The sequence below is a fragment of the Ranitomeya imitator genome, chromosome 1, assembly GCF_032444005.1.
Source record: "Ranitomeya imitator isolate aRanImi1 chromosome 1, aRanImi1.pri, whole genome shotgun sequence".
Lineage (NCBI taxonomy): Eukaryota > Metazoa > Chordata > Amphibia > Anura > Dendrobatidae > Ranitomeya > Ranitomeya imitator.
This window is the reverse complement of record NC_091282.1, coordinates 1,120,799,090-1,120,824,994: the sequence shown is the minus strand read 5'-3', so window position 1 is coordinate 1,120,824,994 and position 25,905 is coordinate 1,120,799,090. Positions and strand designations below refer to the sequence as shown.

General features: G+C 46.8%; 1 protein-coding gene across 2 annotated transcripts in view; it reads right to left on the bottom strand.

Annotated features, from left to right (window-relative positions):
* Window positions 1-25,905, bottom strand: part of SGCZ (sarcoglycan zeta) — a 2,021,747-nt gene that overhangs the window by 411,306 nt on the left and 1,584,536 nt on the right. The gene's annotated exons all lie outside the window — the stretch shown is intronic.

Genomic DNA, 25,905 nt, shown 5'->3' with positions numbered 1-25,905 from the left:
TCTACAAGAGTTGCTTGTTTGATAGCCAATATTTGCTCAAGGTTCTCATGTGGCATGATGTTTTGCATGTTCCCTTTACAGCGTGGATCCAGGAGGCAGGCCAACCAGTAATCGTCATCGGTCATCATTTTGACAATGCGGGGGTCCCTTTTTAGAATACGCAAGGCATACTCAGCCATGTGGGCCAATGTTCCTGGTGTCAATTCACTGGTCCTGCTGGGTTGAGGAGCACTTTCTTGGAAATCCACATCACAAGTGTCCCGCAAGAAACCTGTACCTGACCTTGCAACGCCACCAGTTTCAAGTGGCCCCTGAGAAGTATCCTCCTTCCATACATAGTCATCCCCATCATCCTCCTCATCCTCTTCGACCGCCACCTCGTCCTGGACAGTTCCCTGACCAGACAATGGCTGACTGTCATCAAGGATTCCCTCCTCCTCGGCTGCAGACGCCAGCTCCTTGATGTGCGTCAAACTTTGCATCAGCAGACGCATAAGTGGGATGCTCATGCTTATGATGGCGTCGTCTGCACTTGCCAGCCGTGTGCATTCCTCAAAACACTGAAGGACTTGACAGAGGTCTTGTAGCTTGGACCACTGCACACCAGACAACTCCATGTCTGCCATCCAACTGCCTGCCCGTGTATGCGTATCCTCCCACAAATACATGACAGCATGCCTCTGTTCACACAGCCTCTGAACCATGTGCAATGTGGAGTTCCACCTTGTTTCAACGTTGATAATTAGACGGTGCTGTGGAAGATTGAGCGATCGCTGATGGTTCAGCATACGGCTGGAGTGTACGGGCGACCAGCGGATGTGCGAGCAAAGTCTTCGCACCTTCAGGAGCAGGGCTGGTAACTCTGGATAATTTTTAAGAAAGCACTGCACCACCAGGTTCAAAGTGTGAGCCAGGCAAGGTATGTGTTTGAGTTGTGAAAGGGCTATGGCAGCCATAAAATTCCTTCCATTATCACTGACTACCTTGCCTGCCTCAAGACGTACACTGCCCAGCCATGACTGAGTTTCTTGCTGCAAGAACTCGGCCAGAACTTACGCGGTGTGTCTGTTGTCGCCCAAACACTTCATTTCAAACACGGCCTGCTGACGCTTCCCACTAGCTGCTCCGTAATGGGACACCTCATGTGCAACACTGGCAGCTGCGTATGGAGTGGTCGTGCGACAGCGCTCTGTGGATGAGCTTTCGCTTCTGGAGGAGGAGGAGGAGGAGGAGGTGGGGTGGCGAACGTCTACAGCCAACTGTTTCCTAGATCGTGGGCTAGGCAGAACTGTCCCACTATTGCTGTCCCCTGTGGACCCTGCATCCACGACATTAACCCACTGCGGACACGTAACGTCCCTGGCCATGCCTACTGGTCCATGCATCTGTTGTGAGGTGCACCTTCCCACTGACAGACTGCCTCAGTGCATGGACAATGCGGTCTTTGACATGCTGATGGAAGGCTGGGATGGCTTTTCTCGCAAAGAAGTGGCGACTGGGTAGGTCATAGCGTGGTACTGCGTAGGCCATCAGGGCTTTGAAAGCTTCGCTTTCAACCAACCGGTAGGGCATCATCTCTAACGAGATAAGTCTGGCAATGTGGGCATTCAAACCCTTTGTATGCGGATGACAGGATGAGTACTTTCGTTTCCTAACAAGAGTCTCTTCTAGGGTGAGCTGGACTGGAGAGCTGCCTATGGTGGAACTAGCGGTGGTGGTGGTTGTGGACATGGCAGATTGAGAGTGAGTTGGTGATGTTAGCCTACATACAGTGCTTCCTACCAATAACCTTCTGACTCCCTGACTGCTTTGGCCTAGTGACGATCCCTCCACATTTGCTGCTGGTGTCCTAACCGGTGGGCTTACAGTGAGGGAAGCAATGTTGCAGTGCTGACTACCTTCATTCAGACCTGGTGCACCAACGGTACGGGACGTTAGGTAGTTAGTCCAGGCTTGCAGGTGCATGCTGTTTAAATGTCTACGCATGCACGTTGTATTTCAATTGTTAAGAATCTTCCCTCTGCTAAAGGTCTTTGAGCATTTTTTACAGATCACTTTTGACTGATCATTGGAATCTTGGTAAAAAAAATGCCACACTGCACTCTTCCTACTATGGAATTCCTTTTCAGGCATTGCACACTGTGCAACTTTCACAGGATGGCCACGCTCTCCTAAAACTGGTTTTGTCAAACGTTTTTTGCCTGATACGCGCCTGCCAGATGACAGCTGTTGCGATGTAGATTGGTGCTGCTGTGGATAACCCTCCTCCGCTTCTGAGCTAGTGGCAGCGCCACCCTCTTCCCCCAATGGCTGCCAATCTGGGTCAACAACTGGGTCATCTATCACCTCCTCCTCCTCAATGTCATGTGCACCTTCCTCAGTGTCACCGTGTAAGGTGCTATAGCGTTCGGGACAGGGCACCAAAGTCTCATCAGGGTCAGATTCTGGCTCAGCAAACTGCGAGGGCAACGTAGTAATCTGACTCGATGGAACAGCATCATAATCTAGCTGTGGCTGTGCATCAGTGCACTCCATGTCCGATTCTTCTTGTAATGGGCAGGGTACAATTTCCCTTTCTAACCCAGGCACGGTATGTGTAAAGAGCTCCATGGAGTAACCTGTTGTGTCGCCTGACGCATCCTTCACTTTTGGTTTGGGAGAAGGACACAAGGAAACGTCTTGTTCCTGACCGGGAGCATCCACTGACGACAGGCTGCTGTGACATTTTGAACTTTGGGAAGAGGAGACCAAAGAGCTAGAGGCTGAGTCAGCAAGGAAAGCCAAAACTTTTTCCTGCTGCTCCGGCTTTAAAAGCTGTTTTCCTACTCCCAGGTAAGGGAGCCTTCGAGGCCTTGTGTAGCCAGACGATGACGCAGGCTCAACACCTCCAGCCTTAGGTGCTACTGTGCTTTTGCCACTACCACCAGATGCAGCACCACCATCGGTACCAGCTGACAACCCCCGCCCACAGCCTCTTCCACCAGACTTTTTTATTTTTTGGGGGGAGACACAGAACCACAACTCTGGCCAAGTGGTATAACAGTAAACTATGAACGTGCCAGAAAGTGGCTGCCTGATATATATGACACACTAGCAGTACAGCAGAATATACACTGTGTGCGAATTTTAATCTCCCTTTTTTTGGGTTGGAGACGCAGAAGCACAGCTCTGGCCCAGTGGTATAACAGTAAACTATGAACGTGGCAGAAAGTGGCTGCCTGATATATATGACACACTAGCAGTACAGCAGAATATACACTGTGTGCGAATTTTAATCTCCCCTTTTTTGGGGGGAGACACAGAAGCACAACTCTGGCCCAGTGGTATAACAGTAAACTATGAACGTGGCAGAAAGTGGCTGCCTGATATGTACGACACACTAGCAGTACAGCAGAATATACACTGTGTGAGAATTTTAATCTCCCCTTTTTTTGGGGGAGACACAGAAGCACAACTCTGGCCCAGTGGTATAACAGTAGACTATGAACGTGGCAGAAAGTGGCTGCCTGATATATATGACACACTAGCAGTACAGCAGAATATACACTGTGTGCGAATTTTAATCTCCCCTTTTTTGGGGGGAGACACAGAAGCACAACTCTGGCCCAGTGGTATAACAGTAAACTATGAACGTGACAGAAAGTGGCTGCCTGATATATACGACACACTAGCAGTACAGCAGTATATACACTGTGTGCGAATTTTAATCTCCCTTTTTTTTTGGGGGGGGAGACACAGAACCACAACTCTGGCCCAGTGGTATAACTCAACACTATGAACGTGCCAGAAAGTGGCTGGAATTATTATTTAAAAAAAAAAAAAAAATAACAAGCTCCCTACAATGAGCTCAGGACAAGTATGGCAGCAAAAAAAAAGGACTGCTTAACACAAAATGTGGACAAATAAACAAGATAGGTAACTGTGCAGAAAGGAGCAACAGGAATTTTGCTTTAAAAAAAGCAGTTGGTTTGCACAGCACCGTGCACACAGCTATGTAGCTGCTGCACTAAAATACGACCTCCACTGTCCCTGCACAAAAAGGTGGTGTGGGACAGTGAAAATTGCTCCAGCACAAACGGTTTGGGGGGTTATATTTCCTCCCTAACTCTGTCCCTGCTTCTGACTAACTGCAGCAACACCTCTCCCTATGCTCAGATCGGCAGAAGTAAGATGGCGGTCGGCGTGCACGCCCCTTTATACCCCCTGTGACGCCACAGACAGCAAGCCAATCACTGCCATGCCCTTCTGAAAGATGGTGGGGACCGAGACCTATGTCATCACGCTGCCCACATTCTGCGTCCTCCTTCATTGGATGAAAAACGGCGGTGACAGCGTCGTATGAAACGCAACTTTGGCGCTCTGATCGTGTACCGCATGGCCGATCCCACTGTAGGATCGGTTCGGGTTTCATGAAACCCGACTTTGCCTAAAAGTCGCCGATTTATGAAAATGACCGATCCGTTTCACTCAACCCTAGTGGTGAGCACTTTGAACCCCCATGTGCTTCACAGAAGTTTATAGCGTTGAGCCGTGAAAATAAAAAATCGCATTTTTTCTACAAAAATGATCTTTTTGCCCCTAAATTTTTATTTTCACAAGGGTAACAGGAGAAATTAGACCACAAACGTTGTAGTGCAATTTCTCCTGAGTACGTCGATGCCCAATATGTGGGGGTAAACCACTGTTTGGGCGCACCGCAGAGCTTGGAAGAGAAGGACTGCCATTTCATGTCGCGTTTGGAGAGCCCCTGATGTGCCTAAACAGTGGAAACCCCCCACAAGTGACCCCATTTTGGAAACTAGACCCCCCATGGTCAGAAGTTTAAAATGCAGAGTCGTGAAAATAAAAATAAAAAATTTCCACAAAAAAGATTTTTTAGCCCCCAAGTTTTTATTTTCACAAGGGTAACAAGAGAAATTGGACCCCAAAAGTTGTTGTCCAATTTGTCCTGAGTATGCTGATACCCCATATGTGGGGGTAAACCACTGTTTGGGCGCACGGCAGAGCTCGGAAGGAAGGAGCGCCGTTTTGGAATGCAGACTTTGATAGAATGGTCTGTGGGCGTTATGTTGCGTTTGCAGAGCCCCTGATGTACCTAAACAGTAGAAACCCTCCACAAGTGACCCCATTTTGGAAACTAGACCCCCCCAAGGAACTTATCTAGATGTGTGGTGAGAACTTTGAATGCCCAAGTGCTTCACAGAAGTTTAGAATGCAGAGTCGTGAAAATAAAAAATATTTTTTTTCCACAAAAAACATATTGTAACCCCCAAGTTTTTATTTTCACAAGGGTAACAGGAGAAATTGGACCACAATAGTTGTTGCTCAATTTATCCCGAGTACACTGATGTGCCATATGTGGGGGTAAACCACTGTTTGGGCACACGGCAGAGTTCGGAAGGGAAGGTGCACCGTTTTGGAATGCAGACTTTGATAGAATGGTCTGTGGGCGTTATGTTGCGATTGCAGAGCCCCTGATGTACATATGTGGGGGTAACCCACTGTTTGGGCGCACAGTAGAGCTCAGAAGGGAGGGAGCACCATTTGACTTTTTGAGTGCAAAATTGGCTGTCGTGTTTGGAGACCCCCTGATGTAACTAAACAGTGGAAACCCCCAAATTCTAGCTCCAACCCTAACCCCAACACACCCCTAACCCTAATCCCAACCCGATCCATAATCCTAATCACTAACCCTAACGATAATCACAACCCTTACCCCAAAACAACCCTAATGTCAACCCTAACCATAACCCTAATCAAAACCCTAAATCCAACACACCCCTAATCCTAACCTCAAACCTAACCCTAATCCCAATACACCCCTAATCACAACCCTAACCTTAACCCTAATCCCAAACCTAACACTAATGCCAAGCGTAACCCTAATACCAACCCTAACCCTAATACCAACCCTAATCCCAACTCTAACCCTAACTTAAGCCCCAACCCTAGCCCTAACTTTAGCCCCAATCCTAACCCTAGCCCTAAGGCTACTTTTACACTTGCGTCATTTGGCATTTGTCGCAATCCGTTGTTTTGGACAAAAAACGGATCCTGCAAATGTGCCCGCAGGATGCGTTTTTTGCCCATAGACTTGTATTGCCGACGGATCGTGACGGATGGCCACATGTCGCGTCCGTCGTGCACTGGATCAGTTGTGTTTTGGCGGACCGTCGGCACAAAAAACGTTCAATGTAACGTTTTTTTGTACGTCGCGTCCGCCATTTATGACTGCGCATGCGTGGCCGTAATTCCGCCCCCTCCTCCCCAGGACATAGATTGGGCAGCGGATGCAATGAAAAACTACATCTGCTGCCCACGTTGTGCACAATTTTCACAACGTGCATCGGTATGTCGGGCCGACGCATTGCGACGGCCCCGTACCGACGTAAGTGTGAAAAAACCCTAATCCTAAATTTAGTCCCAACCCTAACCCTAAATTTAGCCCCAACCCTAACCCTGAATTTAGCCCCAACCCTAACTCTAACCCTAACCCTAGCCCTAGCCCTAAACCTAACCCTTGCCCTAACCCTAGCCCTAAACCTAACCCTAACCCTAATTTTAGCCCCAACTGCTCTTCTCCTGCCGGCCAGCAGATTGCGACAGATGGCGGGCGCACTGCGCATGCGCCCGCCATTTTCTTTTGCCAAGAAGACCAGGAGGAGCAGCAGGAGGACTCAGGGACAATGGTGAGTATAATAGGGTTCCCGAATCCCCCTATTTCTCTGTTATCTGATGTGCGATCACATCAGAGGACAGAGAATTACACTTTGCTTTTTTTTTTTTTTTGCGGTCGCCGGTAAACAGTTAAATACCGGCGATCGCAAAACAGGGGTCGGTAAAACCGACCCCGATCATGTTCTTTGGGGTCTCGGCTACCCCCGGCAGCCGAGACCCCAACGATTCTCCCGGTGCCGGTCGGCGGGTGCACTGCGCATGCGCCCGCCTTTTTGAAGATGGTGGCACCCATCGGGAGCCACGAGGAGCAGCGGGGGAGACAGGTAAGTATTGGGAGGCTACCTGGAACCCCATTTCTCTGTCCTCTGATGTGCGATCACATCGGAGGACAGAGAAATTAAAAAGAAATCGCATTTTTTTTTTCGATCGCCGGTAAACGGTTAATTACCGGCGATCGCAAATGCGGCGTCGGTAAAAAAAAAACCCGAATCATGTTCTCTGGGGTCTCGGGGTTAACTATCAGGTCGTGCCGGGTGCTCCTAACCACCAGGTCCATAACAGGTTACGCAGCAGGAAAATGATCCAAAACACAACAAGTCCATCACTGGATGGCTTAAGAAAAAAAATTTGGAAGGGCCTAGTCAAAGTCCTGACCTTTGCAGCACTCACCCAAAATCTTCAAATAAAAAGTCCTTTATTCAGCATAAATAGCCAAGCTGGACGTGACGTGGCATCGGCAGGAGTGAACAGGGGAGCGGGAGCGTGCAGAGAACAGACGACGGCCGTTTCGCGCACAAGCGCTTCTACGGGTCATACTGTTTTTAATTTTGTTAATATGTATAGTGCTATTGAAAAAAATGAAATTCCCGATTTTATAGTGTTATATTACAATACTTAGAATAAGTAAATGAATTATTCTGTTAAGCTGGCTGATGTTTCATTGAATACTAACTCCCTCTTACATCAATTGTCATTTTATTCACTTACTAAAAAATACCTTGTTTAGGTTTATTTCATCTAGCTTTGGTATTTTACTGCCTGTTTGTTTCATTTTCAGTTACTATGATACAGAATATCCTTCAAAAATGTATAAATGCATTTACAATGAGTCTCATCACAGAAAGGTTGACCTTGTCCCAGTTTCGTCCTTTTTTTCTATTTATGTTTCCTCTTTAATGTTTAAAGAACCAACAAATGATGTAACGTGTAATCTTAGAAGCCAGGAATTTGTTCAGAAAACAATACACTTGTGAAATGATCTTTCCGCTTTTGTAGCGAGTGCATTAAATAAACAAAGACTGGCTTTATCTTCAAATATCCTGCCCACAAAAGAAGCTCTGATCTTTTGACAAACTAATATTACAAAAATGTAGAGGCTTTGTCCTGCCATCTTTCAGTCATATGGAGACCTAAGATATCACTGGTATAAATAAAAGCCAGACAAATCCACAGCATGAGACAAAAAAAAAAAGGAAATCCAATTGTTGAGGTGGAAAATATTTTTGGCTTTGGAACAGTTAGTGAATGAAAGAACCATTAATTCAAAGACAATGTCTCCAATAAAAAGGTTTGTTATGCCTTGTGAATAAATCATTAGCAAATTATAGCTAAGCATTGTAATTTAGAAAACAGAAAAATATTTTCTTAAAGGGTATGTGAACACGTTCAGGTTTTTTCGTGTTTTTTTTCGCGATAAAAATGCGATAAAAACTCATTAAAAATGCGTACATTATGCATTCTATCATTTAGAATGCATTCTGCAATTTTTGTGCACATGATGCGTTTTTTTCCGCGAAAAAAACGCATTGCGGTAAAAAAAAGCTGCATGTTCATTATTTTTGCGGATTTTCTGCGTTTTTCCCGCTATTCTATGCATTTGGAAAAAACGCAAGAAAAAAACACATGCGTATTTCTGGCAGGTCAGGTTTTTGTCCGGAAAATTTCTGCCAGAAATCCTGACATGTGCACATAGCCTAAATGGTAATTCTCTTACCAGTCCTAAAACAATGCTAAAAGAATGCTAATTAAATTATATTGATCACATGTTCAATTTTAAATGCAAGTTGTCATATAAAATGCTATTAACCTGCATATATGGGGTTAATCTGCAAGTTACCAGTGTTCTGACACAGTGTGGTGCCGATCCTGATCACCCCGCTGCTGGCTGGAATTGAGCTTTATTCCCCCTTGCAGCATTTGGCTTCCAGTTATAGAGGTGGTGCTAGCACGGTTTGAGTCATCACTTTGTACAGAGAGCGGCAGCTGTAACAGTGCCCATAAGGCTCATCAATAAGGCCCGCTGTCCGTCAGTGTTGGGGGCACAACTACAGCTGCCGCACTCTATACACAGGGCGATAACTGAAACCAAGCCAGTGCCACCTCCCCGACTGGAAGCTGAATGCTTCCAAATGGAATAAAGTTAATTATCCCCAGGCAGTGTGCTTCTCAGTGGTCGGTATTATTAACCTGCAGATTAACCCCATATTTGCAGGTTATTAGCATGATCTTACATGACAGGTTGCTTTTAATATTGTACATGTGATTAAAACCTATATAATTTAAAGGGACACTGTCACCTGAATTTGGAGGGAACAATCTTTTTGGGTTTTTGATTCACCCTTTCCTTACCTGCTGGCTGCATGCTGACTGCAATATTGGATTGAAGTTCATTCTCTGTCCTCCGTAGTACACGCCTGCACAAGGTAATCTTGCCTTGCGCAGGCGTGTACTATGGAGGACAGAGACTTCAATCCAATATTGCAGCCAGCATGCAGCCAGCGGGTAAGGGAAGGGTGAATAAAAAACCCCAAAACCCCGCCTCCATGGCTGAAGATTGTTCCCTCCAAATTCAGGTGACAGTGTCCCTTTAATTAACATATACATTTTCTTTTAGAGTTCCTTGATAACTAGTAAGAAAAACCCTCATTTTTAAAATAAGTTTTACTTTCCAAATGAAAATGCTTACCTAATATGTGTTAATAATTCACAATGTATAACAAGCCTTTTTATTGGATACATTGGCTCTTAACCCCTTTCCGACCTATGACGCCACGTAGGCGTCATGAAAGTCGGTGCCAATTCGACCCATGACGCCTATGTGGCGTCATGGAAAGATCGCATCCCTGCAGATCGGGTGAAAGGGTTAACTCCAATTTCACCCGATCTGCAGGGAAAGGGGGAGTGGTACTTTAATCCCCCCCCCCCCCCCCCCCGTGGCTACGATCGCTCTGATTGGCTGTTGAAAGTGAAACTGCCAATCAGAGCGATTTGTAATATTTCACCTAAAAAACTGGTGAAATATTACAATCCAGCCATGGCCGATGCTGCAATATCATCGGCCATGGCTGGAAACACTGGTGTACCCCCCCACCACCACCGATCTCCTCCCCGGTCCTCCGTTCTGTGGTCTGCTCCCCTCCACCATCCTGTCTGCTCCCCCGTCCTCCTGCCCACTCCCTCCATGCTCTGATGCCACCCCCCGTCCTCCGATCCACCCCCCATGCTCAGATCTCCCCCCCTTATACTTACCGGGCCTCCCGGTGTCCGTCCGTCTTCTCCCTGGGCGCCGCCATCTTCCAAAATGGCGGGCACATGCGCAGTGCGCCCGCCGAATCTGCCGTCTGGCAGATTCATTCCAGGTATATTTTGAACACTGTGATATAACCTATCACAGTGATCAAAATAAAAAAAAATAGTAAATGACCCCCCCCCTTAATCACCCCCATAGGAAGGGCCAATAATAAAATAAAGAAAATATTTTTTTTTCTTTTTCCACTAGGGTTAGGGTTAGAACTAGGGATAGGATTAGGGTTAGGGCTAGGGTTAGGGTTAGGGTTAGAACCAGGGTTAGGGTTAGGGCTAGGGTTAGGGTTAGGTTTAGGGTATTTGCACATGGTGCGTATTTGGCTGTGGATCCGCAGCGGATTGGCCGCGGATCCGCAGCGGATTGGCCGGGCATCTGCAGCGGATTGGCCGCTGCGAATTCGTAGCCGTTTTCCATCAGGTTTACAGTACCATGTAAACCTATGGAAAAACAAATCCGCTGTGCCCATGATGCGGACAATACCGTGCGGAAACACTGCGTTGTATTTTCCGCAGAATCTCAATTTTGTGCGGATTCAGCAGTGTTTCACACCTGTTCCTCAATAGGAATCCGCAGGTGAAATCCGCACAAAAAACACTGGAAATCCGCTGTAAATCCGCAGGTAAAATGCAGTGCCTTTTACCTGCGGATTTTTCAAAAATCATGTGAAAAAATCTCACACAAAACCGCAACGTGGGCACATAACCTTAGGGTTAGGGTTGGAATTAGATTTAGGGTTGGAATTAGGGCTAGGGTTGGAAATAGGGTTAAGATTAGGCTTGTGGTTAGGGTTATGGATAGGGTTAGGGGTGTGTTGGGGTTAAAGTTGTGGTTAGGGTTGGGATTAGGGATAGGGTTGGGATTAGGGTATAGGATTAGGGTTAGGGTTGGGATTAGGGTTACGGGTGTGTTGGGGTTAGGGTTGTGGTTAGGGGTGTGTTGGGGTTAGGGTTGTGATTAGGGTTATGGCTACAGTTGGGATAAGTGTTAGGGGTGTGTTGGGGTTAGTGTTGAAGTTAGAATTGAGGGGTTTCCACTGTTTAGGCACATCAGGGGTCTCCAAACGCAACATGGCGCCACCATTGATTCCAGCCAATCTTGCGTTCAAAAAGTCAAATGGTGCTCCCTCCCTTCCGAGCCCCGACGTGCGCCCAAACAGTGGTTTACCCCCACATATGGGGTACCAGCGTACTCAGGATAAACTGGGCAACAACTATTGGGGTCCAATTTCTCCTGTTACCCTTGCGGAAAAAAAATGCTTGCTAAAACATAATTTTCGAGGAAAGAAAAATTATTTTTTATTTTTACGGCTCTGCGTTATAAACTTCTGTGAAGCTCTTGGGGGTTGAAAGTGCTCACCACATATCTAGATAAGTTCCTTGGGGGGTCTAGTTTCCAAAATGGGGTCACTTGTGGGGGTTTCTACTGTTTAGGCACATCAGGGGCTCTGCAAATGCAACGTGGCGCCTGCAGACCATTCCATCAAAGTCTACATTTCAAAAGTCACTACTTCCCTTCCGATCCCCGACGTGTGCCCAAACAGTGGTTTACCCCCACATATTGGGTATCAGCGTACTCACGACAAACTAGGCAACAAACATTGGGGTCCAATTTCTCCTGTTACCCTTGTGAAAATAAACAATTGCTTGCTAAAACATCTTTTTTGAGGAAAGAAAAATGATTTTTTATTTTCACGGCTCTGCGTTGTAAACTTCTGTGAAGCATTTGGGGTTTAAGGTGCTCACCACATATCTAGATAAGTTCCTTGGGGGGTCTAGTTTCCAAAATGTGGTCACTTGTAGGGGGTTTCTACTGTTTAGGCACATCAGGGGCTCTGCAAATGCAACGTGACGCCCGCAGACCATTCCATCAAAGTCTGCATTTCAAAAGTCACTACTTCCCTTCTGAGCCCCGACGTGTGCCCAAACAGTGGTTCCCCCCCACATATGGGGCATCAGCATACTCAGGACAAACTGGACAGCAACTTTTGGGGTCCAATTTCTCCTGTTACTCTTGTGAAAATAAAAAATTGCAGGCTAAAAAATAATTTTTGAGGAAAGAAAAATGATTTTTTATTTTCATGGCTCTGCGTTATAAACTTCTATGAAGCACTTGGGGGTTTAAAGTGGTCACTGCACATCTAGATTAGTTCCATGGGAGGTCTAGTTTCCAAAATGGGGTCACATGTGGGGGAGCTCCAATGTTTAGGCACACAGGGCCTCTCCAAACGCGACATGGTGTCCGCTAACGATTGGAGCTAACTTTTCATTCAAAAAGTCAAATGGCACTCCTTCCCTTTCGAGCCCTGCCGCGTGCCCAAACAGTGGTTTACCCCCACATGTGAGGTATCAGTGTACTCAGGAGAAATTGCCCAATAAATTTTAGGATCCATTTTATCCTGTTGCCCATGTGGAAATGAACAAATTGAGGTTAAATGAAATTTTTTGTGAAAAAAAGTACTTTTTCTCTTCGCCACGACAGCACCCACTTGAGAGAGGGGATCCGCCCCTAGGAACAGGAAACCCTATGGAGAGAATAAAAGGGGCGGTCCCCCTCGCTCCCACAGTTGGTTTCCTGTTCTTACGGGAGACACCTGGAGAGAAGAGGATTCCCAGCCTGGATGCTGCTTGCGCAGTTTACCTTATAGGGACGGCAAGGGCTCCAGAGCTGGAAGAGGCGGGTTCTATGGCAGCTTCCCCCCTCTGCCGGCAGGTACCGTGAGGCCAGGATCAGGGAGTCGCCTGGCTCACGGAGAATCATCCAGCGCACCTGCAGGGACCGGACCGCTGGGTAAGAACCTGTGTCGCCATCTTCGGGAGGCGCACAGGCAGCGTGTGGTCCAGTGTTTTCTCCCCCGGAAGTATTGCCATAACTTCCGGGGTGACGTAGGAGGAGGACGGCGCCTGCGCGATTGCTGGGCGGAGGCGCAGGCGCGCACAGCAGAGCCACAACCCGGATGTAGTAGTTACTTCCGGGTGCGGCAGGAAGAAGATGGCGGCCCCCATTTATAAAAGGACGCCGGCGCTGATACCCGACGTCCATCATGGCATCTCCTAAGGACACAGTGTTACCTTCACCCGAAGTCACCGCTGTTACACCTGGAAGCCGGACTAGCAGCAGCCGCAGATCATCCTCCAAGAGCGCCAGAGAAAAGAGATCGGACCGGTCAGCTCCTCCATCTGTGCCTCCGTCTCCTCCTCTCCAGCCGGTATTATGACTACAGCTTCAGGGGTGAGTGTTTGTCTACCCTATTTAAGCTGATTAAAATCCCCTCTTTTATCTAATTCCCTAGGTTAAAAGAACAGGGAAATCTAAACATAAGCAATGTGCCTTATGCTCTCAGCCGCTCCCGGACACCTATTTAAAAAAGTTGTGCCATTCATGCATCGAATCCACCTTACGTGAGGAGTCTTCTGTTAGGTCGGAAGATATACGTAGCATAATTAGAGAGGAATTACGAGCCTTTCGAAGCTCGGATAAAGTTCCTGAGAGTAGGAAAAAATATAGTTCTCCTAGATCTGAACAGTCATCTGAAGTGGAGGATAAGGATTCGGACGATTCCCAAGAGGTTATATCCTCGGAGGGTGAACAGGATACATGTTTCCCTACAGACAGTATTGACAATCTAGTCAAATCAATACGTAATACCATGGGTATGGAGGATACTAAAACCCTTAAGACACCACAGGACGTGATGCTTGCCGGCCTGTCTGAGAAAAAGAGACGTTCTTTTCCTGTTATTCCAGCGATAAAGGACTTAGTCAAAAAGGAGTGGGAAAGCCAGGGGCAAAAAGGGTTGCCGTCTTCCTCAAAACGTCGATATCCCTTTAATGACGATGATTTCTCCAAATGGTAAAAAGCCCCAAAAGTAGATGCGGCGGTGGCATCCACTTCTAGGAAATCTCTACTACCTGTAGAAGATTCTGGATCTTTGCAAGACCCGCTTGATCGGAAAGCGGATTCCCTTTTAAAAAGAACTTGGGAATCTTGTACAGGAGCTTTAAAACCGGCTATTTCGGCCACATGTACTGCTAGGTCCATGTTGGTCTGGTTGAATGACCTTGAAGAAGGCTTGAAAGGTGGCCTTTCCCTCAATAAAATCATATCATCTATTCCGTTAATTAAAGGAGCTACTGCCTTTCTAGCTGATGCTTCAGCTGATTCCATCCAATTAGCTGACAAATCAGCAGGTCTGACCAACGTGGCTCGCCGCGCCTTGTGGTTAAAAGGGTGGAAAGGAGATCCACAAACGAAATCTAAGTTATGTGGTCTACCATGCCAAGGTGAGTACCAATTTGGTACTCAGTTAGATGAAATCATTACCAAAGCGGGTGAGAGGAAGAAAGGGTTCCCCAATAACACTTACCTTCCATCCTATAGGAGAGCGTTCCGAAAGCCCATGTTCAACAGAAGACGGGACTATAAAAACCAGGACCGTTGGGCTAATAAAGACTTTAAACAAAAAGGAGCCTTCTTCGGAAAACGCCCTTTCAAACCTGAGGATAAACCCCGTTAGGACAGATCTACCCATTGGTGGTAGGTTGTCCTTCTTCTCTATACAGTGGATGGCAATAACCTCTAATCTATGGGCAACTAGCCTCATTACTATGGGCCTAAAATTAAGTTTTTCCCAAGTCCCCCTGGACTCATTTTGTCTGACTTCCTTAAAGTCACCATCACAACAAGAAGCCTTGGAACAGGAAATAATAACTCTCCTGTCCAAAGGAGTATTAGTGGAAGTCCCTTGTCATCAAAAATGAAGGGGATTTTATTCCCCTTTATTTTTGATTTCGAAACCTGACGGGTCATATAGAACAATAATTAACCTTAAGAGACTAAACGTCTTCTTAGAGAATCAAACTTTTAAGATGGAATCTATTCGGTCAACTATTAAGCTTCTGTTTCCCTATTGCTTCATGGCAGTTCTTGACCTTAAAGATGCATATTATCATCTTCCAATCTTCAGTGAGCATCAAAAATATCTACGGGTGGCAGTTATGGTCAAAGGTCAGATTCGGCATTATCAATACACAGCAATGCCCTTTGGTCTATCAATAGCCCCTAGAGTTTTCACAAAACTAATGTCAGAGGTAATGTCATATTTGAGGTTAAAAGACACCCTCATAATACCATATTTAGATGACCTATTGATAGTCGGGAACTCTCTTTCTCAATGTCATCAACGTTTAGCTGATTCAATTTCGTCCCTACAGGGGTTAGGGTGGTTAGTAAATTGGGAAAAATCTAGATTGTCCCCCACAACTAAGCAAAATTTTTAGGAATTATTCTAGATTCTGCAAAACAAATGTGCTTTCTTCCCGAGTCAAAACAAATAACAATCATAAACAAAGTACAATCAGTGATTAACCACCCTCTAATTTCCCTAAGAGAAGGTATGTCCCTTCTTGGTTCCTTCACTTCCTGTATTCCAGCTGTTCCTTGGGCCCAATTCCATAGCAGGAAATTACAGTATACAATTCTTCGTGAGGAAGAAAGATTACATGGCCGATTGGATAGTCGTATTCCCTTACCAACAGATGTAATACAATCTCTCACTTGGTGGTTAAATCCGGATCATTTTACCAGTGGGGTTCCCTGGGTGGTTAAACCATCAAAAACTATCTTCACTGATGCCAGTCCTAGTGGTTGGGGAGCACACTTAGAAGATCAAATAGTGCAAGGTCTGTGGTCTCCTAGAGAATCGGATGATTCTTCTAATAAGAAAGAACTAAAGGCTATCTATCATGCCGTATCTGAATTTCTTCCGCAGCTACACGGAACGCATACAAGAGTCTTTTCAGACAACATGACAGCGGTAGCATACATAAACCACCAAGGAGGAACAAGATCAGAAGCACTCATGTCTATAGCCAACGACATTCTAGCCATAGCAGAGGAGCACCTTCTGTCCCTGTCAGCACTACATGTGAGGGGAATCGACAATTCGAGAGCAGATTTCCTCAGTCGCCACACTCTCCACCAAGGAGAATGGGTGCTAAGTCGTCGTATCTTTTACATGATAATAAAAAAATGGGGCACTCCCCAGATAGATCTCTTTGCGACAAGACAAAACAGGCAAGTCAAAAAGTTCGCATCATTGTTCCGATCTGACAATCCAGATATCTTCGACGCCCTTCAAGTGCCATGGGTATTCAAGAAGGCATATGCCTTCCCCCCGCTGATATTACTTCCGACAGTGATCAGGAAGATAAGAGAGGACAGAGCAAACGTGATCTTAATAGCTCCATTCTAGCCCAAGAGGCCATGGTTTTCCTGGCTGAGAGCCATGTCAACCTCAGACCCATGGATCCTCCTGGAGGATCAGGATCTTCTCTTCCAGGGCCCCTTCAACCACCCTCAGGTGAAGGGTCTTCGATTTACAGCCTGGAATTTGAGAGGCAGCTGCTAAAGATGAGAGGGTTCTCAAACAAGGTGATTGACACTCTGCTATTAAGTAGAAAAAAATCCACTACCTCCATCTACGCAAGAGTGTGGAGAAAATTTCTAAACCTCTACCCAACGGCCCTGTCAAACGAAATTCATATTCCCATGATTCTAGAATTTCTTCAAAAAGGGCGCGATTTAGGTCTGGCGGTCAGTACCTTAAAAGTACACATTTCTGCGCTAGGGGCTTTATATGGTCACGATATCGCAGGTAATAAATGGGTAGCCTGATTTGTTGCAGCATGCCAGAGGTCAGAGACAGTTCACATTCCCCATGTACCACCTTGGGATGTTAATTTAGTTCTGGAAGCTCTTACAGACCACCCTTTTGAGCCACTACATTCAGCTCACATAAAACATGTCTCCCTCACGACTGCTCTTCTCGTCGCCTTAGTATCAGCAAGAAGAGTAAGTGACATACAGGCACTATCAATAGATCCTCCCTTTATGTCAGTCTTCCCAGACAGAGTTGTCCTAAAGACAGACCCTTCATACTTACCCAAAGTATGCACTAAATTTCACAGATCGCAAGAAATTTTTCTTCCCTCCTTCTATGATAACCCTACAAGTCAGGAAGAACAAAAATACCACACATTAGATGTGAGGAGAGCCATATTAGCCTATTTGGATAGGACTAGTGCTTGGAGGAAGAGCAGGGCTCTCTTTGTTTCCTTCCAGGGTCATAGAAAAGGAGCTGGAATCACAAAGGGTACTTTATCTCAGTGGATTCGAGATGCAATATGTCTGGCCTATTCATCCAAAGGGGAGACTCCGCCTGAGACCGTAAGAGCACATTCCACCCGGGCGATTGCATCATCCTGGGCTGAACGAGCGGAGGTTCCGATAGAACAGATATGTAAGGCCGCAACCTGGTCTTCACCTACTACCTTCTATAATCACTATAGATTAGACTTGTCTTCCTCATCTGACTTGTCCTTCGGTAGATCAGTCCTTAACACGGTGATCCCTCCCAAATGACTATCTCTGAAAGTCTCTCAAGTGGGTGCTGTCGTGGCGAAGTGAAAACACTGGATTACGTACCGGTAATGCTCTTTTATAGAGCCACGACAGCACCCCTTCACTTCCCACCCTTATAGGTTTTTTATTTAGAAGCATGGTTAAGGGTGTTTGGTTCTTGTAGTTAGCCATACTTAAGTTAACTAGTTATAAACGATAATATTGAATGACCTACTAAAATCTGGTGGACGGTTCCTCGCAATCTCTGTAAACCCAACTGTGGGAGCGAGGGGGACCGCCCCTTTTATTCTCTCCATAGGGTTTCCTGTTCCTAGGGGCGGATCCCCTCTCTCAAGTGGGTGCTGTCGTGGCTCTATAAAAGAGCATTACCGGTACGTAATCCGGTGTTTTCATTGTTTCAGATCAATTTGTGAAGCACCTCGGGGTTCAAAGTGTTCACTATGCATCTAGATAAGTTCCTTGGGGGGGTCTAGTTTCGAAAATGGGGTCACATGTGGGGGAACTTCAATGTTTAGGCACACAGGGGCTCTCCAAACGCGACATGGTGTCTGCTAACGATTGGAGCTAATTTTTCAGTCAAAAGTCAAATGGCGCTCCTTCCCTTCCGAGCCTTGTGGTTGTGGTTTGTGACCACATACGAGGTATCAGTGTACTCAGCACAAATTGTACAATAACTTTTAGGGTCCAGTTTCTCCTTTTACCCTTGGGAAAATAAAAAAAATTGTTGCTAAAACATCATTTTTGTGTCTAAAAAGTTAAATGTTCATTTTTTCCTTCCATGTTGCTTCTGCTGCTGTGAAGTACCTGAAGGGTTAATAAACTTCTTGAATGTGGTTTTGAGTACCTTGAGGGGTGCAGTTTTTAGAAAGGGGTCACTTTTGGGTATTTTCAGCCATACAGACCCCTCAAACTGACTTCAAATGTGAGGTGGTCCCTAAAAAAATGGTTTTGTAAATTTCGTTATAAAAATGAGAAATCGCTGGTCAAATTTTAACCCTGATAACTTCCTAGCAAAAAAAAATGTTGTTTCCAAAATTGTGCTGATGTAAAGTAGACATGTGGGAAATGTTATTTATTAACTATTTTGTGTCACAAAACTCTCTGGTTTAACAGAATAAAAATTCAAAATTTGAAAATTGCGAAATTTTCAAAATTTTAGCTAAATTTCCATTTTTTTCACAAATAAACGCAAAAATTATTGACCTAAATTTACCACTAACATGAAGCCCAATATGTCATGAAAAAACAATCTCAGAACCGTTAGGATCCGTTGAAGTGTTCCCGAGTTACTACCTCATAAAGGGACACTGGTCAGAATTGCAAAAAACGGCCAGGTCATTAAGGTCAAAATAGGCTGGATCATGAGGGGGTTAATTAATGGTTCTTTTACAGTTATAAAGGCAAAAAATATTTTCTACCTCAACAATTGGATTTCCATCTTTTTCTTCTCATGATTAGTGTTGAGCATTCCGATACCGCAAGTATCGGGTATCGGCCGATATTTGCGGTATCGGAATTCCAATACCGAGTTCCGATATTTTTGCGATATCGGGAATCGGTATCGGGATCCATATTCATGTGTAAAATAAAGAATAAAAATAAAAAATATTGATATACTCACCCTCGGACGCGCGCTGGTTGAAACCGCTGTAACCGGCAGTCTCCCCTCCTAAGAATGAGCGAGTGAAGGACCTGCGATGACGTCGCGGCTTGTGATTGGTCGCGTGAGCGGTCACATGAGCGGTCAAGCGACCAATCACAAGCCGTGACGTCATCGAAGGTCCTTCACCCTGCATTCTTAGGAACAGAAGCTGCCGGTTACACCGCTTATAGCCAGGGGCCGTCGGAGGGGTGAGTATATCGATATTTTTTTATTTTTATTCTTAATTTTTTACATGAATATGGATCCCAGTTTCCTCTCCTTCAGACCCTGGGAACCATTACAGGATACCTTCCGATATTTGCGTCCCATTGACTTGTATTGGTATCGGATATCGGTATTGGCGATATCCGATATTTTTCGGATATCGGCCGATACAATCCGATACCGATACTTTCAAATATCGGAAGGTATCGCTCAACACTACTCATGATGTGGATTTGTTTGGTTCTCTTTAAATTGAATATCCAATCTTTTGACTAGATAGTCAGTATGCCCTCAATGGGTTATATATAGCACATGAAGAAAAAAAATCACATTTTCCCAGTTCGCTAAGCTTGGTGATTTTTGCACCACCAGTCAACTATCTTATATTATGTTAATGAAGTCCTCCTGACTGGAGGAAAGAACAGTCATGCACATGTATGTAACATTTTAGAAAATCAAAATTTTACTCTCCGGGGAGTAATTACCAGAGGTGTATGCAAGCGTTGTTTTATCCTCTCCTCTATAGAAACACATGCATGCCATAACAAGTGTGCATGTACACTGTTGGCCAAACAAGAATTCTGTGGACTGTCATTTAACTTGAAAATTCCTCTTTCCCTCTCTTCTCAAATTAGCCCAACAGTAAGATAGCTCTAACTTTTTCAGGCATTAGTTGTTATTATTCGTAGCTAAATAGTTTCTGATAGCTGCTATTATGGTCACAGGTAGTGTTGAGCATTCCGATACCGCAAGTATCGGGTATCGGCCGATATTTGCGGTATCGGAATTCCGATACCGAATTCCGATACTTCCCGCGTATCGGATACCGGAATCGGAAGTTCCCAGAATTCAAACAGAACGCAGCAGCCAATGAGGAATGATTGGAAGTGTGGGCACATCCTGTTTAGCATGGTGGGCTGTGATTGGGCTGTGATTGGCTGCTGAAATGATGTCACTCTGCACTATAAAAAACGCTGCCGCCATTTTGCGCTCACTCTGCTGTGATTTCAGTTAGGGACAGGACGCTGTGTTCTAACTGAGGGCCAGTTGAGATAGCTAATTGCTTTATTTTGCTTTTCCAAGGCTAATTTAGCAAACGCTGTGTTCACTGTTCAGTTCACCTTGTTCTTGCCTTGCAGCGCTGTTTTAACAGCGTTCTGCAAGGTCTGTGTGTGTGTGTGTGCAGCTCACTCTGTAGTCTGTGTGCAGCCATATACCCGGTTGTATTCAGCTCAGGGGGGGTTCACACTGCCTCACACAGTTGTCCTTTTTTGCTCATAGTGCAGCCTGCTGCACATTTTTTCTCAAATTTCCTATTAGTGTTTTTCCACCCGTCTCCAGCTAAATTGTGGAAAAACACTACATAGGATAACCTAGAGGGGGTTTTTTGGGCCTTGCAGCGCCGTTTACGGCTGTCTGCACGGTCTCCGTGTGAGCCCAGCTCGCAATGTAGTGTGTGTGCAGCCATAGCCGGTTGGATTCAGCTCAGGGTTCGTTACTGGCTCATACCTTGAGAAAAATTTTCCTTTTTTTCAAATAGTGCAGCCTGTTTAAAAATTTAAACAAAAAATTCCCTATTAGTGTTTTTCCACCCGTCTCCAGCTAAATTGTGGAAAAACACTACATAGGATAACCTAGAGGGGGGTTTTTGGGCCTTGCAGCGCCGTTTTCGGCTGTCTGCACGGTCTCCGTGTGAGCCCAGCTCGCAATGTAGTGTGTGTGCAGCCATAGCCGGTTGGATTCAGCTCAGGGTTCGTTACTGGCTCATACCTTGAGAAAAATTTTCCTTTTTTTCAAATAGTGCAGCCTGTTTAAAAATTTAAACAAAAAATTCCCTATTAGTGTCTTTCCACCCGTCTCCAGCTAAATTGTGGAAAAACACTACATAGGATAACCTAGAGGGGGGTTTTTGGGCCTTGCAGCGCCGTTTTCGGCTGTCTGCACGGTCTCCGTGTGAGCCCAGCTCGCCCTGTAGTCTGTGTGCAGCCATAGTCGGTTGGATTCAGCTCAGGGTTCGTTACTGGCTCATACCTTGAGAAAATTTTCCTTTTTTTCAAATAGTGCAACCTGTTTAAAATTTTAAAAAAAAAATTCCTATTAGTGTTTTTCCACCCGTCTCCAGCTAAATAGTGGAAAAACACTACATAGGATAACCTAGAGGGGGTTTATTGGGCCTTGCAGCGCCGTTTACGGCTGTCTGCACGGTCTTTGTGTGAGCGCAGCTCGCCCTGTAGTCTGTGTGCAGCTATAGCCGGTTGGATTCAGCTCAGGGTGCGTTACTGCCTCATACCTTGAAAAACAATTTACTTTTTTTCAAATAGTGCAGCCTGTTTAAAATTTAAAAAAAAAAATTCCTATTAGTGTCTTTCCACCCGTCTCCAGCTAAATAGTGGAAAAACACTACATAGGATAACCTAGAGGGGGTTTTTTGGGCCTTGCAGCGCCGTTTACGGCTGTCTGCACGGTCTCCGTGTGATTTAAACTAGCTCTGTAGCCCGATCTGCACAAAAAAAAAGTAAAGTTCACCAAACACAACTTAACACTTGTGTAGGCCACATTTGAAAAATAATAAAGTTTAGTCCACACTTTACAACATTAGTGTTTCTTACACCTGTTAGGAGGAGCATTTCAGGAATAAGCACACTAAGGCCTTAGTACTTTTCTGCTTATCTTTATCTGTCAACCAAGATGAAGAGGGCAGGGAGTAAGGCACCTGGGCGTGGGCGCGGAGCAGGGAGAGGAGCAGGGAGAGGACGTGGTGATTCTGTGCCTGCTGCGGGCGCCGGTGACTCGTCGTCACTCAGTTTCAGCAGGGAACAGTCCTTCATGCGCAGCTTTGTCGGAGAGCGTCGTGCACCGCTGCTGCGTGAAGACCAAATTGAAGCCGTTGTCGGGTGGATGGCAGCTAACGCCTCGGCATCGACTTCAGTTAGTGCCACATCCTCTCAGGCACAGAGCACTGGAGAGCAGCCATCTGTCTCTTCACCACCTGCCAAATTGGCCAGGCAGTCAGAGAGCCCAGGACAGGAGCCGTCTCTACTTCTGTTCTCTGAATCTCTTGGCTTGGAAACAGGGGGCCAGCCAAGCAGCATTGGAGAAATGGAAGAAGAGGCAGTGTGCAGTGATGCCCAACAGCTTTTTCTCTCTGACTCTGAAGAGGCAGGTGGGCCAGTGCCTCCGGTGACCACAGCGCAGTACGCATCTGATGATGAAACTCAGGTGCCGCTTTCTGATGCGTACTGTGCTGCCGAGACTACCCAGGAGGAGCAGTTGGTGGCAGAGGGTAGTGGAGATGATGAGGTCCTTGACCCATCGTGGCGTGAGGAACAGGAAGGTGGTGGGAGCAGCTCTGAGGAAGAGCTTCCCCTTACGGGCCAAAGAGGGAGAGGGAGGGGGAAGACTGCGGAGCCTGTAGCCTCCACTTTGGCACCCGTTAGGAGCCTGTCTCTTTCCAAAGCCAAAAAGGGCGCTCCCAAGACTTGCAGTGCCTGGTCCTTTTTTGACACAGTTGCAGATGACATTTGTTTTGTCAAATGCAAGCTGTGTCATCAGAAAGTAAAAAGAGGGAAAAATGTCAGCAACCTCAATACCACAAATATGTGGAAACATGTGCGGACCAGGCACGCGGTGGAGTTACAGAAACAGACTGAAGATGTAGGCCAACCAACAGCGGCAGCTACCACCTCTTCAGCTCGTGTTGCCTCTTCCTCCAGCTCACGCACAGCTGGTTTGGCTTCCTCCCAGGATCGCCATGGAAGAACCTCTGGCACTGTTGTCCAGAGACCTTGTGTAATTCCACCCACAGCACCACCTTCCCAGTCATCCTCACACTCTCAGTCTACTCTACAGCCATCGGTAGTACAGGCATGGGAGAAAAGGCGGGCATTCTCGGCCAACCACCCCCGAGCACAGGCTCTGAATGCAGGCATTGCCAAACTGTTGTCCCTGGAAATGCTCTCGTTCAGGCTGGTGGAGACTGACAGCTTCCGTGACTTGATGGCATTGGCAGTCCCACAGTACAAGGTGCCCAGCCGCTTTTACTTCAGCAGGCAGGCTGTCCCTGCCCTGCACAGGCATGTTGAGGCAAACATAAAACATGCGCTACTGAACGCCGTCAGTAGCAAGGTCCACCTCACCACCGATGCGTGGACCAGTCAGCATGGACAGGGGCGATATGTTTCCCTCACTGCCCATTGGGTTAATGTTGTTGAGCCAGGTACAGATCGTGCGAGTGGCGCAGGACGTGTCCTGCCCACTCCAAGGATTGCAGGAATCCAGTCTGTACGCATCGACTCCTCCTCTTACACCAGTTCCTCAGATTCCTCTCTGCAGGATCTGTCACAGTCCACCTCCACATGGACCCGTGAACGTTTACCTATGACCGACATGAGCACAGCCGTGGCCAAACGTCAGCAGGCCATCTTGAAACTAGTTTCATTGGGGCATCGAAGCCACACAGCGCAGGAGCTCTGGAATGCCATCAAGCAGGAGAGCGATGTGTGGTTACTGCCAGCGAATCTCCAGCCAGGCATGGTAGTGTGTGACAATGGCCGAAATCTGGTGGCAGCTTTGGCCCTTGGCAACCTCACTCACATCCCATGTCTGGCACATGTGCTCAATTTGGTTGTGCAGAGTTTTCTGAGGGACTATCCGGATCTTGATGCCCTGCTGCACAAGGTCCGCCTAGAGTGTGCTCACTTGCGGCGTTCCAGCTTGGCCAGATCCCGCATTGCTGCTCTGCAGCGCCGATTCCGCCTTCCGGAACACCGCATCATATGTGACCTACCTACCCGGTGGAATTCCACGTTACATATGTTGGAGCGGTTGTGTGAGCAGCAGCAAGCAGTTATGGAGTACCAGCTGCATCAGGCGCAAAGAAGTCGCAGTCAGCACCGATCAGACTTCACAACCACAGAGTGGGCCACTATGAAGTACGTCTGCCAGGTTTTGCGTCCTTTTGATTATTCCACGCGGATGGCAAGTGCAGATGATGCACTAGTCAGCATGACTGTCCCCCTTATCTGCCTGCTTCAGCAAACTTTGCAAGGGTTAAGGGATGATGTTGTGGAAGAGGTGGAGGATGAGGAGTCACCTTTTCCATCAGCTTCTGGAGAGTCAGCGCCACGTGGTTCCTCACAAAGGGGTACGCAGGGGCCAATTTGTGAGGAGGATGAGGAGGAGTCAATGGAAGAGGAAGAGCTCCGTCCAGAGGAGGGAGCGACACAATTCTCCAGTGGTCAGTGTGTACAGCGAGGGTGGGGTGATGACGAGCGGGCAGAGATCATGTCTCAAGCAGGGGACAGCGTTTCTGGGCCAGTTGGCACTCTGCAGCACATGGTGGATTTCATGCTGCAGTGCCTGAGAAACGACCGCCGCATCGACCACATTCTCAACATGCCTGATTATTGGGTGTTCACCCTCCTCGATCCTCGCTACCGGGACAACATCCAAAACCTCATCCCTGCGTTGACCCGGGAGCGTAAATTGCGGGAGTACCACGACACACTGGTGAATTCCATCATCTTCTCCTGTCCAACTGAGAGGAGTGCTGCTAGTGCTTTACAAAGCAGCTCAGTGCGTCGAGGCAGTGGGGGAGGCTCTGCCCAAAGATGGAGCAGAAGCAGTGCCTCTGCCCAAGGCAAGCCCAGTATGGCACAACTCTGGCACACTTTTGTGTGCCCGCCCCAAATGTCTACACCATCACCGGCGGCTCCAGTCAGCAGGAGGCAACGGTTCCGTCAGATGGTGACAGACTACATGGCTTGCCCTCTTACTGTACTCCCAGACGGCTCTTCCCCGTTCAAGTTTTGGGTCTCTAAGCTGGATACATGGCCAGAGCTAAGCCAGTATGCATTGGAGGTGCTGGCTTGCCCTGCGGCTAGTGTCTTATCGGAACGTGTCTTTAGTGCCGCAGGTGGTGTACTAACAGACCGTCGCATGCGACTATCCTCCGATAACGTTGACCGGCTTACTTTCCTGAAAATGAACCAGGCCTGGATCTTGCAGGAATTTGCCACTCCTCTGCCTGATTAAGTAATTGGGTATCATCCAGGTCTCCTGCTGTGTTCATCTTTCTACCACCTGAACTGCTATTCCTGGGCTCCAACACCGCCAGTTGCGGCTCAGAAGTGCAGGCTGCACAGTCAAAACATACGACCCAGTGTTATTGGGTTTCAGTAACGTCAGCTGATCCCCAGCTGTGTAGCCGGCAATGTGCCCTGCGACCGCCACGCTGGCACAACAACCTAAATGTAAGGGAACCTGTCCCCCCCCCCCCTGTCGTTTGTTACTAAAAGAGCCATCTTGTGCAGCAGTAATGCTGCACAAGGAAAAGGTAGCTCTTTTTTTTTTAGCT